The 15,091-nt window shown below is 55.9% G+C and overlaps 1 protein-coding gene across 2 annotated transcripts in view; it reads left to right on the top strand.

The window, feature by feature from the left end:
* Window positions 1-15,091, top strand: part of PRKCB (protein kinase C beta) — a 318,005-nt gene that overhangs the window by 63,730 nt on the left and 239,184 nt on the right. The gene's annotated exons all lie outside the window — the stretch shown is intronic.

The raw sequence follows: 15,091 nt of genomic DNA, 5'->3' as shown, positions 1-15,091 counted from the left end.
GGATGGCTCTGTGACCTAGCCTCAGGTGCTAAAAATAGCTCAGTTGCTGAGCAACGGAGCAATGACCTCATAATGGCAGAGCAATGCCCAATAGGGGGCTTGCCAGGTAGATCCTGGTTGGGGCACATGCGGGAGTCTGTCTCTGCCTTCCTGCTTCTCACTTAAGAAAAAAAACCCCACATATACAGAAGCTGCAAGGTATACAGGAACAGAAGAGAGTCCCTCCCCTCCCGTCCCCAGGCCCTCGGTTCCCTTCTCTGATGGCTCATGTACGAGTCTTTCTGAAATCTGTAGTAGCACCGTTAGCACTTAGTTCAGCTTGCAGCAAAGATCGGAGAGCTCTCCGGGCCCATCTGGAGCTGCCATATTTCATGTCAGCAGCCGCACCGTGTGCCCCGTCCCAGATGTCCCCTCCGGTCCCCTGCTGACAGGTATGAGGCTCTTTCCAGTTTTTTGTGCCGCAGTGAATAATACCCGTGTGTCTAACTGTAGACCGTGTGGGGGAGCCCGTCTAACCCCCAGTCCCGCGGGTGGACCTGCCGGGTAGGAGGAGGCCTGTGCGGGTCAAACTTGCCTGGAGATTCCGGGTGGTATCTGACCCGGGAGCCAGGCAGGCACGCGCCCTGCCTGCTTCTAGTCCTCCGCGACCTCCTCGGCCCCGTGGGTTCCTGAGCTGAGCGAGGTACGGTACCTCCACTTCCCCTCCGTGGAAACTGGTACCTCTGCTCTACCCCACGAACATGCGTTCCTCACCCAACACGAGTCCCAAGGGTGGTCTGGGAATGTCGACTGTGTCTGTCACTTGGAGGCTCAGCTGTAGAGGGTTTGGGGTATGATTTTTCTGAACTGCTCCACGGTTTGTGCGGCTGTGGCAAGACCCCCTCGCTCTCTGCCGCCACCCTCCCCACGGGAATCTCTCCTCAGCGAGGAGGACACATGGGTGCTCTTGCAGAAAGAATTCGGCAGCTCCCCGGGTGCGCCTGCTGCGTGATTGCAGCCTCCCCCCCCATCCCCAGGAGCCTGCCGGCTGCAGCTCACTGTGCAGACTGGACGCTGTCGGGGGCTTTATCTGCAGGAAGCAGCTCGGGGCAGAAGGGGAGAGACAGTAGATGGATGGATGAGGGAATCAGGAGAGGAGGGAGCCACGGGCGAAATGCCTTCTTTGAAAGAGAGACAGGGCAGCCTTCTCCGCCCCCCCCCCCCCCGAATGCCAAGGAGGAGTCCCATGGGAAGCTGGGTCGCTTCTGCCGGACCTGCCCGGGGACCAGCCTGCTGGGTTCCCGGGGCTGCGGACGATTGTGTGAGCTTCCACGGGTTACCCCCTCCCCCCAGAGTCTCCCAGGCAGGAATGGGCTGGCAGCAGCACCTTCTCCGAGGTCCCCAAGATTCAAGGGGCGCCACCAAAAAGAAACCTGGTCCCGGCATTGGAGGCCACGAAGGAACAGTGGTTTGACAAACTCATCGTCTAAGCGACTGTCGCAGGTGCAGAGGACACTGCGGCTGTGTGTGGGGAGGGCGCCTGCCACGCAGTAGGTGCCCGATAAATATTCCTTGAAAATAAGACATGAGGTGACCTTGGAGAGAGGTGTGGGCCCGCTGGAGTTTTGACCCCTGGGCAGCGAGTTGAGTTTAGCTCACAGCCGGTGGATAAAAAGCTTCACAGGGCCGCGGAGGGGCGGGGGGTGGGGGGTGGCTGTGTGCGGGGCGGGGCTCTTGACCAGGGTGGGTGCTGTTCCGTCCTCTCTGCAGCCTGGACTTCTGGGGGTAAGGGAGAAGAGCTGGGGGCCGGGAGAAAGGGTTTGTCTCTGCCTTTAAAAAACAAAACAAAACAAAGAAAAACTAATCTTAGATTACTTTTATATTTACCGAAAAGCTACCAGGTTAATGCTGAGGGTTCACACAATTTCCCCTGAGGGCCCGTCTTACGTGGCAGGGACATAATTTGCTCCCAGGCTTAAGTAGGAGTCTTTTGAGAATTCACCTTCAATTTGGATCTTTATAATAACCACAAAACGGCGCGAACAGGGTGAGTGGGAGGGGTTAGCAATGAAGACGGTACTCACTCTGCACCCAGCGGCCCCCCCCAAGTCCTTTGACCTCAGTGTTCTGTGAGGTGTATTCGCACCATCAGAAAAGTGCCCGTTTTACAGATGGAGGCGCTGAGAGGCAAAGCTGCCTGAGCAGAGAGGTCCCACAGCGAACCTCTCGCTCATCCCTGAAGCCTAAGCTGTCTGGCTCTGGAGGCTCAGTCTTGACTGGTCCTTTCTGCCCCAGAACAAGAAGCTCTCTGTCCTCTCTTGATGACGATGCACCCAGGTTCCTGATGCAAACTTTCACCGTGTTGTTTCTGAGCCCTCCCTCCCTCCCTCCCTCCCTTTCTTCCTCCCTCACTTCCTCCCTCCCTCCTTCCCTCTCTCCCTCCTCCCTTCTTCCCTTCCTCCCTCCCTCCCTCCCTCCCTCCCTCCCTCCCTTCCTCCTCCCTCCCTCCCTCGTCCCCTTCTCCCTTCCTCACTTCCTCCCTCCCTCTCTCCCTCTCTCCCTCCTCCCTCCCTCTCTCCTTCCCTCCCCCCTCCCTCCCTCCCTCCCTCCCTCTCTCTCTCCTTCCCTCCCTCCCTCCTCCCTCCCTCCCTCTCTCCCTCCCAGGGCTGTGCTGAGGAGCACTGGTGTTGTAGGCAAGCTTAGGATAAAAAGACGAGGTTCTGTGCGTGGGGGAAGGATGAGAACCCGCGCGCGCGCGTGTGTATGTGTGTGTGTGTGTGTAAGTGGGGGTGGGGGTGGAATGGGAGAGACCTGCCCGATCCTGCTGGTTCCGTGCTGGGTCCTGGTCCTTCTCTGTTCCTGTTTGCATGGGTCTGCTCCGTGTACCCGGGATGTCGGGGTGGCCACCCCATTTCTTTCTCAGCGCCTGGTCCGAGCCTGAGCAGCCACAGTGCCTTCATTGCGAGGATGTTAGAATGAAGAAGTTAATCAGCAAGCAGGTGCCTGGGACCCTCCGGGTGACAGTGATGGTGACGGTGATGCCGTCTCTGCCTTGGATCCTGCAGATACAGCCGGGGGGAGAGCCCAGCTTCCACGCGCAGTTTGAAGCTGGCGTTTGGCCCGGAGGCGGATGCGGCGGCCGCGGCTGGCCGGGCGATGGACGGGTTCTTGGGGTTGGGGGATAAACGGAATGCGTGCTTCCCCCGGGGTCTTTGCGGCTTGCGGTCCCCTCTGCCTGGACTGCTGTTCAGATGCCAGGTTCTTGCTCTGTGTCGGAGCTGGACTGGCGCCTCCTCAGGCAGGCCTCGGGGGACGTCCGGTTTGAAACCCCTCCTGGATGTGTCGACGAGACCGGGAGCTTCGTGAGGGCGGAGGATCTGTCTGTCCTGTCGGCAGCCTCGTTCTCTAGTGCCCAGAACAGTGCCAGGAGCAGAGTGGGCCCTTGTTAAGTATTCGTTGGATAAATAAATAAATGAAAGAACGGCCTGTTTCCAGTCCTTGTTTGTGTGTCTCCTAGAACTTAGCACTGTTGACCGTTAGCTGGTCCGTGTCCCTGCGAAGGTGAGAGGATTTCTCAGGAACCCTGAGCTCCGTGGAATGAACCCTTGTTCACCTGGATGGTGGTGAAGGGTTCGAATCCCAGGCCTTTGCTGATTATGAGCTGTGCGATCTTCATTAGTTGCTGAGCCACTCTGTGGCTCAGTTTCCACGTATCGTATTAAAGGGATAATAATAATAGCATCTATCTCTTGGGGTTGTTGAGATCATTAGACGACTTCTTATTGGTTAAAAAAAACCAAACGCTTAGCAGAGGGCCCAGCATCTAGTCCGGGATTTCATAGACCATCAGTTATCGGTTAGTGCACACAGAAAGTATTTGGGGCGTAAAGGTGGGAGGATCTTGACCTAAAGTGCACTGTCCCTCTTGGGGTGGTGAACTCTCCCCTGAGAAGAGGTCAGGGTGGGCACGGAGGAGCTGACCCCAGACGCCCCAAGGAACCTTCAGGCCAGGCTCGTGAAGACACGTGGCGGTTTGTGTCCCGCTGTTCTCTGGGAAAAGGCGAGATACTGGCATGCGGGGTGCTTTCCCCTCCTGCGTTCTGTGTCTCTTTCCCTGCCTCGGCTCTCTTTTAAAAAGCCAATCGTGTGGCTGGAGCGTGGGACTGAGCATGACCGTTCAGAGGAGCCGCCGGCCCTGGGCTGTGCCAGACTGCCGGGCGGACGCTGGCCAGGAATAGCAGCTTATGTGGAGCTGGGCCTGGGTTTGATGGACCTTCTCCTCCCTGACTCATTTGTGTCAGTTTTAATAATAATAAAAGCGATAGATGCACCCGGTGATAATTCCAAACATTGCAACACTTGGCAGCGGGCAGTAGCAGGGAACGGAGAGCTCTCTCTGGTCTGGGATGCTGCCTCCCTCCTCCCCGCTCCTGCCCCTCTGGGGAGGGGCACCCCCTTCACACAGGATGCCTACTGAAATCTGACGTTGGCATAAGCACGTCCCCTGGTACTGCCTAGGGCCAACTTGTGCTACGAAATTTATCCGCCGTTTGTTTCTATGAAATCCAGATCGAAAGTGGGCGTCGCATTATTTTTATTTGCCGAATTGGACAACCCAGAACCCTCCCTCCCGTGTGATGGGTTTCCCGTGAGCCCTCCCAAGCGCGGGCAACCGAGGCCTGTTGGGACAGAACTGACTCCCGGGGGCACCCATCCCGGCTCCTAGAACAGAGCCTGGCACACTGGGCACGCCTCGTAAATACCAGGGGGCTGAGTGGCTTCTGGACACGCATGCGTCCGCTTTTCTTCGCTCGGTGGAAACGCGCTCTGGAACGCCGCGCCTCGCACACCGCCTTCCTGTTAACGACGCCTCGTGGGGACCGACCGGTCCGTAGAGCGGCCTCGTTTGTTTTTAAGAGTTTCAGAGTCTTCCCTTTTTAGGAATGCACGGTCATGTGTTTAAGTGTCCCCCTGGGGATGGGCACTGGAGACCCCGAGTCCGCTCTTACAAACAACCGGGTAGCGAACCATGTGGTCGTGGGCGTGGCTACGTGGGCAGGGAGGGCGGGCTGCCGCCCTGGGGGGCCGCGGAACCGGGATTAGTGAGGGCGCACGGTTTGCCAGAGCCGGGCTGTTTGCCTTTCCCTTAGACGGCTTGCGCCCAGATCGTGACCAGCACGGAATATTATCACACGTCTTGAACTCGCCGGCCTCGTCTGTCCCTGAGAAACGAGTCTCCCGCTGGGGCATTTCATCTCTATGTGCCTGTCTTTGCTGATGAAAACCCTTTTATAAGCATGAGAACGTTTTGTATTTCTCTTTCCGTGACCTGTCTCTTATCTGTTGCCTATTTTGTTTTTCACATGGTTATTGATTTTAATAGGTTTTTTATTTATGAGAGAACATGCCTCTTCCCTGGCATATGTTTTATATATAATAGTATATAACTTTTTTTTTCTTTTTATTCAATAAGAGGAGGAGAGGCAGAGAGACAGACTCCTGCATGCGCCCTGATCGGGAACCACATGGCATGCCCATCTGGACTGTTGCTCTGTTGCTCAGCAACCGAGCTCTTCTTAGTACCTGAGGCAGAGGCCATGTTGCTGTCCTCAGCACCTGAGGCCAACACGTGCTCTGATTGAGCCTTGGCTGTGGGAGGGGAAGAGAGAGACAGAGAGAGAGAGAAGCGAGAGGGGGAAGGGTGGAGAAGCAGATGGGCGCTTCTCCTGTGCGCCTTGACTGGGAATCGAACCCGGGACTTCCACACACTGGGCCAACGCTCCACCACTGAGGCAACCGGCCAGGGCCTAAAAATTGTTATTCTACATTAAAAATCGGTTGATTGTGGAATTTTTTACTTGGCAGATATTTAGATACTCTTAAATAGTCAAATTTATGACCCCCTCCTTTCTCTTCATGTATCCTACATGTGTCTTACTTAGAAAGACCCCCCCTTGCTGAGATTATAGAGCAATTCTCCCGTATTTTCTTACACTGCACTAACTTTTTTTTCTTTCTTCCCCCTTGCACTTAAATCTTTAATCCGTCTGGAATTTATTTTGGTTTCAGGAGGGAGTGAGGCTCGAGCTTGATTTTGCACCAGATGGTCGGCCAGTTGTCCCAATAGCGTTTATTGAATAACCCGTCACTTCCCACAGAATTGAAATGCCGCCTTGATCATGTATTAAACCGTGGAGGAGGGAGTCTGGACTGTTTTTCTGAGGGCCCCAGAGCCAGCTAGGCGGCAGCTGAGTAGAAGCGGTAGAGGCCTGAGCCTCAGGGAAGGCCCGGAGCCACGGCCCCCAGATTCCTCCAGCCGGAAATGCCGTGTGCTCGGCCAGGGGGCTCCTCCACGTGTGTGGTGGGGGAAGGGTTTAGTTAGAGCGAGATCTCTCCACCTCGGCATCGCTGACATTTTGGGCTGGATGAGTGTTTCTTGCCACCTGTCCTGTGTGTCGTAGGGGTTGATTGACATTCTCAGCGTCCGGTATTAACGCTCACTCCACACGGTGGGACCCCGACAGGGCCGCACTGTCCCCCGGGGTGGGGGGTGTCTCACGTGCTAGGCCGCCCAGGCTCTTGATGACGTGCAAAGGGAGGGGGCTATCTCGCTCTGGGGTCCTGCCGTCCACCGCAGACCTGGGGGACCCGGGAAGGGAGCTGCCCTTCTAGCTCAGATACCAGAGAGCCTGGCTTCGTGAGCATGGGCTGTGTCTGGGGAGGCTGGGAACCGGTAAGAAGAACCAGGGTTCCCACCGAGCTCTACCAGAACTCCCCTCAGTCCCAGCCAGAGGCATGGCTCCCGCCGGCCACGCCCTAGGCCAGCCGGCCTCACCTGGCCGGGACCCAGCAGCACTGACTCAGGCCTGAAGCGGCAGAAATTTTGTGATTTAACCGTGTGTCAGTCTAACTTTCCTTTTATTTTTTTAAATTAGATTAATTGATTTGAGAGAGAGAGAATAGGAGAGGGAGAGAGAGAGAAACATTGATTTGTTGTTCTGCTTGTTTATGCATTCATTGGTGATTCTTGTATGTGCCTTGACTGGGGATCGAACCCACAACAGTGGTGTGCTGAGATGACACTCTAACCAACTGAGCTCTCCGGCCCGGGCAACAGTGTGCCTGTTTCCCGTCTCCCTTCCCTCAGGAGCGGGGTTCCGCGGGCTTGTCTGCAGGGGCAGCACAGGGGCAGCAGGTTTCCCGTCTCCCTTCCCTCAGGAGCGGGGTTCCGCGGGCTTGTCTGCAGGGGCAGCAGGTTTCCCGGCTCCCTTCCCTCAGGAGTGGGGTTCTGCGGGCTTGTCTGCAGGGGCAGCAGGTTTCCCGGCTCCCTTCCCTCAGGAGTGGGGTTCCGCGGGCTTGTCTGCAGGGGCAGCAGGTTTCCCGGCTCCCTTCCCTCAGGAGCGGGGTTCCGCGGGCTTGTCTGCAGGGGCAGCACAGGGGCAGCAGGTTTAGGAGGTGGGGGCGGCAGGTGGAGAGGGACATTCCATAGAGCATAGGCGGGCGTGGGGACAAACCTGAAGGGGGGAGAAGGCGCGGGGGGCGGGGGGGAAGGGAGACCCACAGCCGGGAACCGGCTGAGCTCTGAGGTACAGCCAGGCAGGGTCACTCGGGACAGCCCGCCGTCGAGGAGGGGCCATTGTTGCGGAGTGGCACGGAGGTGGGTAGTAGTGATTTGAAGAAGGGGGTCCCCATAGATGGGTTTGTTGGGGTCTTACAGGCGAGAACGTGGGAGGACAGACAGACAGAAGAACAGCGTCTGTGAAGCAGGCTGGACCACCAGGAGTCCCCACTGGGGGTGGCTCCAGCACAGGAAGTGGACGCAGGGTGGGGGCAGGGAGCCAGACCTCCGAAGCGCCTGGGATGCCTTGCCAAGGGGTGTGAGCTTTCCCTCTATTTCACAACACCCGTCACCTCCCCAGGATAGAGGAACCGTACCGTAGGGGTGCACAGAGGGACGACAGCAGGGAGCAGCCCGGGGTCCCCGGCCAGGTGACCACCCCGCGAGTCCCTCCCGTTCCTCCTGCACTTCATCCGCATGCCCACCTCACGCCCGCTGGCATAGGCGCTCCCGGCGGGCAAGGCTTTCCTCTGCTTCGTGCAGAGCGCCCAGGACAGTGCCCGCCACACAGCGGGCATGCTTTCTGTTTGTGGGACAAGTGAATCCAGACTGCCAACCTGACGATACGTCCCTCGCCCTGGCACTTCCACGGTCCCCGGTCCACGCTCCGTGTCGGTGGGTGTCTGAGACACAGGCTTTGCCAGTGCAGACTGTCGCGCTGTGCCCGCCTGAGTCAGCGCGGGGTGCTGCATCAGGACCCGGACCGAGCGGCTTCAACAGCAGACGGCACCTTCTCGCCGTGCGGAGGCGGGCGTGAGTCTGAGATCAGGACGCCGGCTCAGGGAGGACCCTCTTCCCGGTGTGTCCCCACATGGTGAGGAGGAGGGGACAGGAGACCAGTGCTGTGTGTGTGGGGGTCTCTTCCTAGGAGGGTACATCACTGTTTATGTGGCTCCGCCTCCGAATACCGTCACGTTGGGGATGAAGTGTCTGCATGGACATTCAGTTCGTTTCTGAGGAAGAGTGTGGTTGCAAACTGGCCCTTCTCCTGAAGCCTTTTGCCTCCAGCACGTCCTGATGTCCTCAGTGTCACCTTCCTCACTAAATGGCCCCCCTGCCCCTCCCAGGTCCCCCCCCCCCCCCGTTCCCTCCTGTCTCTGTGGGCTTGAGGCCACATGCTTGTGGAGACGGATGCATGTCACACAGTCTGACGCAGGGTGTCAAGCACAAAGGTTGGCACTGAGAAGGCAACCCATTAACATCAGCGTCCCCCCTTTCTTCGAGCGGAGCTTCCCAACGTGTCCGTGGGGTTTGGGGCAGGAGACACATGACCTAAGACCCGGCACTGGTCATGAACGTGGTGGGAGGCGGGGTCCTTTTCCGTTCTCTTCAAATTCTTCTGATGGGGTGAAGGGGACCTCGGGGACCTCAGGTTGGTGTGAGCCTGTTAGTTAATTCCTCGGAGCTGGGACCGCTCTCTAACTAACATCCCAGCCCCCGCCCCTAACAGAGAGGCGGAGATGCCCAGCCGCGGGGCCTCAGGCAGGCGGTGGTGTCCAACCAGGATGAACGACCGTTATTTTGTCTTCATCGAGTTTATTTTGATGGTTGACTGCTAGTTATGTGAAGAAAGGCTGGTTTTTCATTCCATGGAAAAAAAAAAAGTTGATTATCAAATGATTCAATTTTACTGAAACTCACATACCATCACGTTCATGATGTTTCCATTTCAACGTGCGCAGCTCAGCGCTTTCTGTATTAATGCTGTTGTCCCGCCACCGCCCACCGGGATCTCATTCCGGAATGCTTTTATCACCCCCGTAAAAAAAACAACAAGAACCCATACCCACTGTCAATCACTCCCCGTTTCTCCCTGCCACCCTCCAACCCCTGGCAACCTCTGACCGACTTCCAGTTCTTAGATTTGCCTGTTTTGGTTATTTCATCCAAGTGGAGTCAGTCATACGACGCCCGGCTTCTTTTACTCAGCGTGATGCTTTCCAGCGTTCGTCCACATGGTAGCACGTGTGTCAGAAGTCCTCTTCGTGGCCGAGGTGTGGTCCCTCAGGATGCCGCACGTCCTGTTGATCTGCTCATCGGCTGTTGGGTGCTGGGCTTGCTCCCGGCTTTGGGCGGTGATGAACAGGGCCGCCGTGCACATTCGTGGACAGTTTTTGTGTGAACCTGTTTCCAGGGTTCTTGGGTGTTGACCTATGAGCTGAACGGCAGGGCCATGGGGTTTATTATGGTCTGTGTTGAGCTTCTCTCTGACGATTTCCATTTCAAAACGTTCCAGTTAAAAAGTCAGTCATTTTCAGGAACGCTATTGAGGACGGTGTGGCAGACGGCCTTGTGGGTGTGTCCCGGTGATGGGCTAGGCGCTGTGCCTGGACAGGACCCCTCCACGGCCCTTGCCCACCGTCTCTTCAGTCTCACGCCCTCCTCCTCCCGCCAGACTCAGTGCAGCCAAGTTAGTCTTCTCCTTGTCCCCTGGAGCTCTCCTCTGTCAAAGGAGATGTGCTGGGGTGTGCTCTACCTGCCCGTCCAGCCCCCCGAGTCCCCCCCAGAGAGCTAGATGTCTCAGAATTCTCCTGCTGCCCAGCATTGACCGTTTTAACCCTTCACTGCATTTTCCCTCTTATGTCTCACTGATTGATGGCTTTGTTGGCCAGTCGTTCCCTTCCACCAGAAGCTGCTCAGAGGCAGGGTCTGTTGTGAGTGGTCACTGTTTCCTTCCCAGCACAGCCTAGCTCGACAGGTGTTTAGTCCACATTTGCTGTCTCTATGGACCTTACTGGGACCCTTCCCTCCGCCCGGGTCTTATACCTCGTTTGCCGCTACTCCGAGTGGGTTTGTAGTTCTCTCTCCAGCGAAACCTACATATCTCCAGCTGCCTGGGTGGATTAACCAGACATCTTCATGTCCCAGCAGGGAGAGAGAGAGAGAGAGAGAGAGAGAGAGAGAGAAGTGCATGCATTAGTTAAGCAATTTTTATTTTGGGGGGGTGACAAGTAACAGAAACCAACTCAAATCAGCTAAAGCTATAATAGAAGAGGATCTAGTAGTATAAGGATGCAGGCACGTGGCGTGGGACCCAGGGGCGGTCAGTCTGGCCGAAGCGTGAGAGAGAAGAGGCCCCGGGGGCTGGAAGACTTCTGGGCTCATCATCCATCTCCTGCCTCTCCTTCCCCCGGTCTGTATTCCTTCTCTGGACTCTGCGCACACCCGCTTTCTCCGTGTCCTCCTCTGCACAGGAGACTGTGGACGGACCGACGTCCCCTATCTGCCTGGTGTCCATCCGTGTGCCTCTCCGCTTCCGTGCTAAAGTCCGAGGAAGAATCTGATTGGCTCAGCTTAGAGCCGGTCACCAGGGATCCGGAGCGAGGGGAGGGGTCACAGAACCCCAGGTCTGCAGTTCTGTTTGGGGTGGGGGGAGGCAGTCCCCAGGCGGGACCCCTGGTGGGGAGAAGCAGAATGGTGTGGTGACCCCAGACTGTGCGCTCTGGAGTGAGACGTGCTCCTGGGCCTGGGCACCCCCCCCCACCCCGCCTTTAGTCAGGTGACCTTGGGCGGATTATTTCTCTGGGTCCGAGTGTTGTCCCTTCTGGGTGAAGAGGCAGAGAGTCCCCCCCCCCTCCGCCTCTCCTTCCCGAAGCGTTAGAGAAGTCATCTGTGAGTGGGGAAAGAGCCGATGTGACAAGGACAGTCACCGTCAGACTTGCTCACCTGGAAGGCTCTGGAACTTAGGAGAGGGCGCGTGAGCAAGCGTCTGTGCCGCTGCGGGGGGAGGAAGCTCCTCTTCGCCGCCCTGGCTCCTTCTCTTTGTCCTTCGCCTCATCCTTCCTGCCTGGCGGGGGTGGGGGGGCTGCTTGGCTTCGGGCACTGCCGAGAGCCGTTCCCTGACTCTGGTGTCCTCAGGTGAAGTTGTGCCCCACCTGCTGGGGGCAGAAGATGGCCTCAGTCTCCCTTCTTGTTCTGAGGGGGAGAATCCTCCCCAGGAGGTGGGCGTATCCTCAAGTCTCTAAGGCCCCATTGCTTCATCTGTACAACGGGCACAGCGGATGTAGCCTGCCGCTGGCGTTTGTGAATTGGCCCCTTGTGGTTGCCTGGAAGGTCCTTGGCACAGGGTCATAGGTCACCATCTTTAAAGGTCTGGTTTGAGTTGGCTGCTTGGCCAGATGGGGGAGAAGCAGAATGGTGTGGGGACCTAGACTGTGGGCTCTGGAGTGAGTGAGATGTGCTCTTGAGTCTGGGCACCCCCTTTAGTCGGGTGACCTTGGGCAAAGTATTTCTCTTTGTCTCGTTTTCTTTTTTTTCCATTTAATCCAAAGGATGGATGGATATATATATATATATTAATATATATAATTTTTTTTACATTTACTGTTATTTTGTATTAGTTTTAGGTGTACAGAATAATGGTTAGATAGTCGTATCCTTTATTAAGTGATCCCCCGATATTTCTAGTACCCACCTGGCACCGTCCATTGTTATTACAATATTATTTGATTCTCTTCCCTGCGCTGTGCTTTACACCCCCTGTGAATGTGCCTCCTTTTCTTTATCCAGACAGGGGATAGCAACAGGACCCAGATTTAAATGAGTTAAGACCCGGATAGCCCTTAGGACAGTAAGCCCTCAATTCGTGCTAGTCACAACCCTCTGCGGCTGGGTTTCGCTTGACCAGTTTATGCCTCATCTCTGGGGGGGGGGGGGCGGAGCCTGCCCGTGACATCTTCTTCTGTGGTCCCGTCCATCTTTGCTGGGGACCCTGCTGGTGATGCCCACCAGGCCTGACCTTTGGGGCATCCATGTCCCTTCAAAACCATTGAACAGGACTGGCGGGGGCCAGGCGAGCTTGGTGATGAGGGTCCTGGCTGCTTCCCTGGTTTTCATCTCTGCTTCTCACGTGGCTGATGAGTCACGGAGCCCCTCTGGGTGGCCCTTCTCTGGCTGTGACACGGTTTTTGGCCTGTTTGCCGGCAGGTTCCGTTGGTGGCCTCTTTCCCTGTCTCTGTTCCTCCTCCTCTGTGACTCCTTCCCCCCTCCTCCCTCACCCCTCCCCAGGAGCCCCAGGCTCTGGGGGCTCCTTAGATTAATGCAGTCCTTCCAATGAATATGCAGCACTGTTTGCAGGGCTGAAGGAAGAGCCTCACTGTTTTTTTTACGCTGAGGTTTTACAGCTCTGCCTTTTAAAATCCTGCCTCTTAAAAACGGGGAGCTTTCCTGGACGCTCATCTGCTGTCCCCCAAATAAAGCCTTCACTGTGAGGTCCTGTGGTCTGAGCACCACTGCCTTGCCCGGGAAGGGGAGTGGAGTGCGTAGGGCAGAAGGCTAAGATGGAGCCTTTATATATATTTTTAATTAAAAAATATATGTTTAAGTACAAATGGGCCGTTACAAAATAGTCACGGGGATGTAAAGTCCAGCACAGGGAGTATATAGTCAAATATCTTAACTGTGCATGGTGCCGCATGGGTCCTCGGCTTACCGGGGAGGACACTTTGTCAGGAATATAAATGTCTCATCACTGTGTTGTACACCCGAATTTAATGTAATATTGTGTGTCAACTGTAGTCGGAAAAATAGACTTCAGAAAAAATGTGTTTCAGATTTTTCACATCCTTACCTATTATAGAACCCAATAGAACACGAAGACCAGCGGAGAAGAAGAAAATAAAACCCACCCGCCATTCCACGACGCAGGAACAAAGCCAACCGCGAGCATGCTGGCTTCGATAATTCCCGCAGATTTTCAGCCGCGTGGATAGGTGGTTTAAGCTCAGATTAAGAGACCAAAATGAAGACGCATCACTCTGAAATCCGCTTGTCATCATTAACAGATGGTGAACATCTTTCAAGTAGGGAAACTGAGAGTAGAGGGGTTGTAAGCAAGACCTTTGTGTGCCGTTCTGGGGTCACATGGGTCCCTGAACTCCCTTAACCGAATTTCCAACAGCTGTATACACGTGCCCGTTCAAAGTAATAATAATAAAAGAGAAAGGTACGGAAGGGTTTAACCCTGAGAAGTCTCTCCTAGCCTTGACTCCGCGTGTCTCCCTGTTATCGGGGACTGTTCCCAGTCCCTTCTGAGTGCTCGGGGAGCCGCCGTCACCTGCACGCACCATCTGCACTAGCGTTGTCTCTCTGCACGGCTCAGAGGTGCGTCTGTCAGCTTACCTTTGCCTGTTTACTGAATACCTCACCTTGGGGTCTGCTCCACGGCTGCAGGTCAGGAACATCCTCATTCTGTCTCATGACTGCATGGGGGCCCAGGATGGGGTCCCCTCTGTTAGAAATGGGGACGTCCTGACTGCAGGGCAGCCCTTCCTGGGGTTCTGGTCAAGCTCCCTGTCCATATGGCCTGGCCGGGAACAGGCAGCTCCGGGAAGGCTGCCCATTTAGGGATTAGGAGGGGCCCGCGGGCCCGCGTTACGAATGGGATTGGCCTGGATGGATTTGAGTGACAGAGGCAGCACGCAGCGCGCCCGTGAGCCGCTTGCCAGGTGGCGGTCCCTGGCAAAAGGCCATTTATTTGTGACTGACCTGCAGTTGTCCAGATGGGGCAGGCACGTTGGACACGGGAGGCTCTGACCTTCGCCCACGCTCGGCTGAGGAAGGGCTTTGGAGGCCCAGCGAGATGGTCAGGTGTTCCTTCCACTTTCTGGCAAGAGCTCTGGGGGGCGGGGGGGCTCCCCAGAGGGTAAGTGACCTGCTGAAGCCGCTTCAAAGCGAGAAAGAGAGAAAGAATTCCGTGTCTGCCTTGGAAACCCCCTCCCAACTCCTACCGGAAGGCTTGCCGTGGACCAGTGAAAGCATCTTGCATTTTTTGACTTGTGTTTGGGGGGGGGGGGCGGGCGCTGGAATGATCGGCCCAAGATGTTTTGATGAGGTGGAGGAATCACTTCCAAGGGAGTGTAGTGAGAGGAATCTGTGTGTGTGTGGGTCTTGAACTGGGAAAGACGCCCCCCCCCCCCCAGAGCTGGAGGGATGGATATGGATGAGGGAAGGAGCACTGTGACCCTCCAGACAAGAGGAGCCCTTTGACTTGGGGGTGGGGGGCTTCCCACCCGTGGAGGGCTGGGAGGGGCCACAGGCTATAAAGGAAAATGGGATGGTGCTGATGGGAGAAGCTGAGCGGGTTTCCATGGAAACCCGGGAAGTAGGTTGAAGGGGGGACCTACTTTATACTTTCTCCCCTAAGTTTCAGTCAGCGCCATAGGAACAAGTTTCCGTAACTGAGTGGACTCAGGGCAGGAAGGAGGACTTCTTCTTCGTTCTGCTGTCGGTTCTGTGAGGACGGAATGGGACAGATCTCCAGCCAGACGTCACGGGAAGAAATGGAAATTGCTTTCTTGAATAACTGTTGAATCAACTAGGATTCAACACTCCAATGGTGGAGAGAGGCTGAAATGAAGGAAAATAAACAGGTCAAGTCAATGAGTCTGTCAGGGCGTGGAAACGTCTCTGGTAATACCTCTTAAGGAGTTCCGTTCTGCCCCGTTGTTCTGTTTTTATTAACATTTCTAAGGTGACTCTCTTGAAGGTGAAACA

Source organism: Saccopteryx bilineata, chromosome 4 (genome assembly GCF_036850765.1).
Source record: "Saccopteryx bilineata isolate mSacBil1 chromosome 4, mSacBil1_pri_phased_curated, whole genome shotgun sequence".
NCBI classification, from domain to species: Eukaryota; Metazoa; Chordata; class Mammalia; order Chiroptera; family Emballonuridae; genus Saccopteryx; species Saccopteryx bilineata.
The sequence above is the reverse complement of the archived record's forward strand: the minus strand, read 5'-3'. Positions and strand labels throughout refer to the sequence as shown.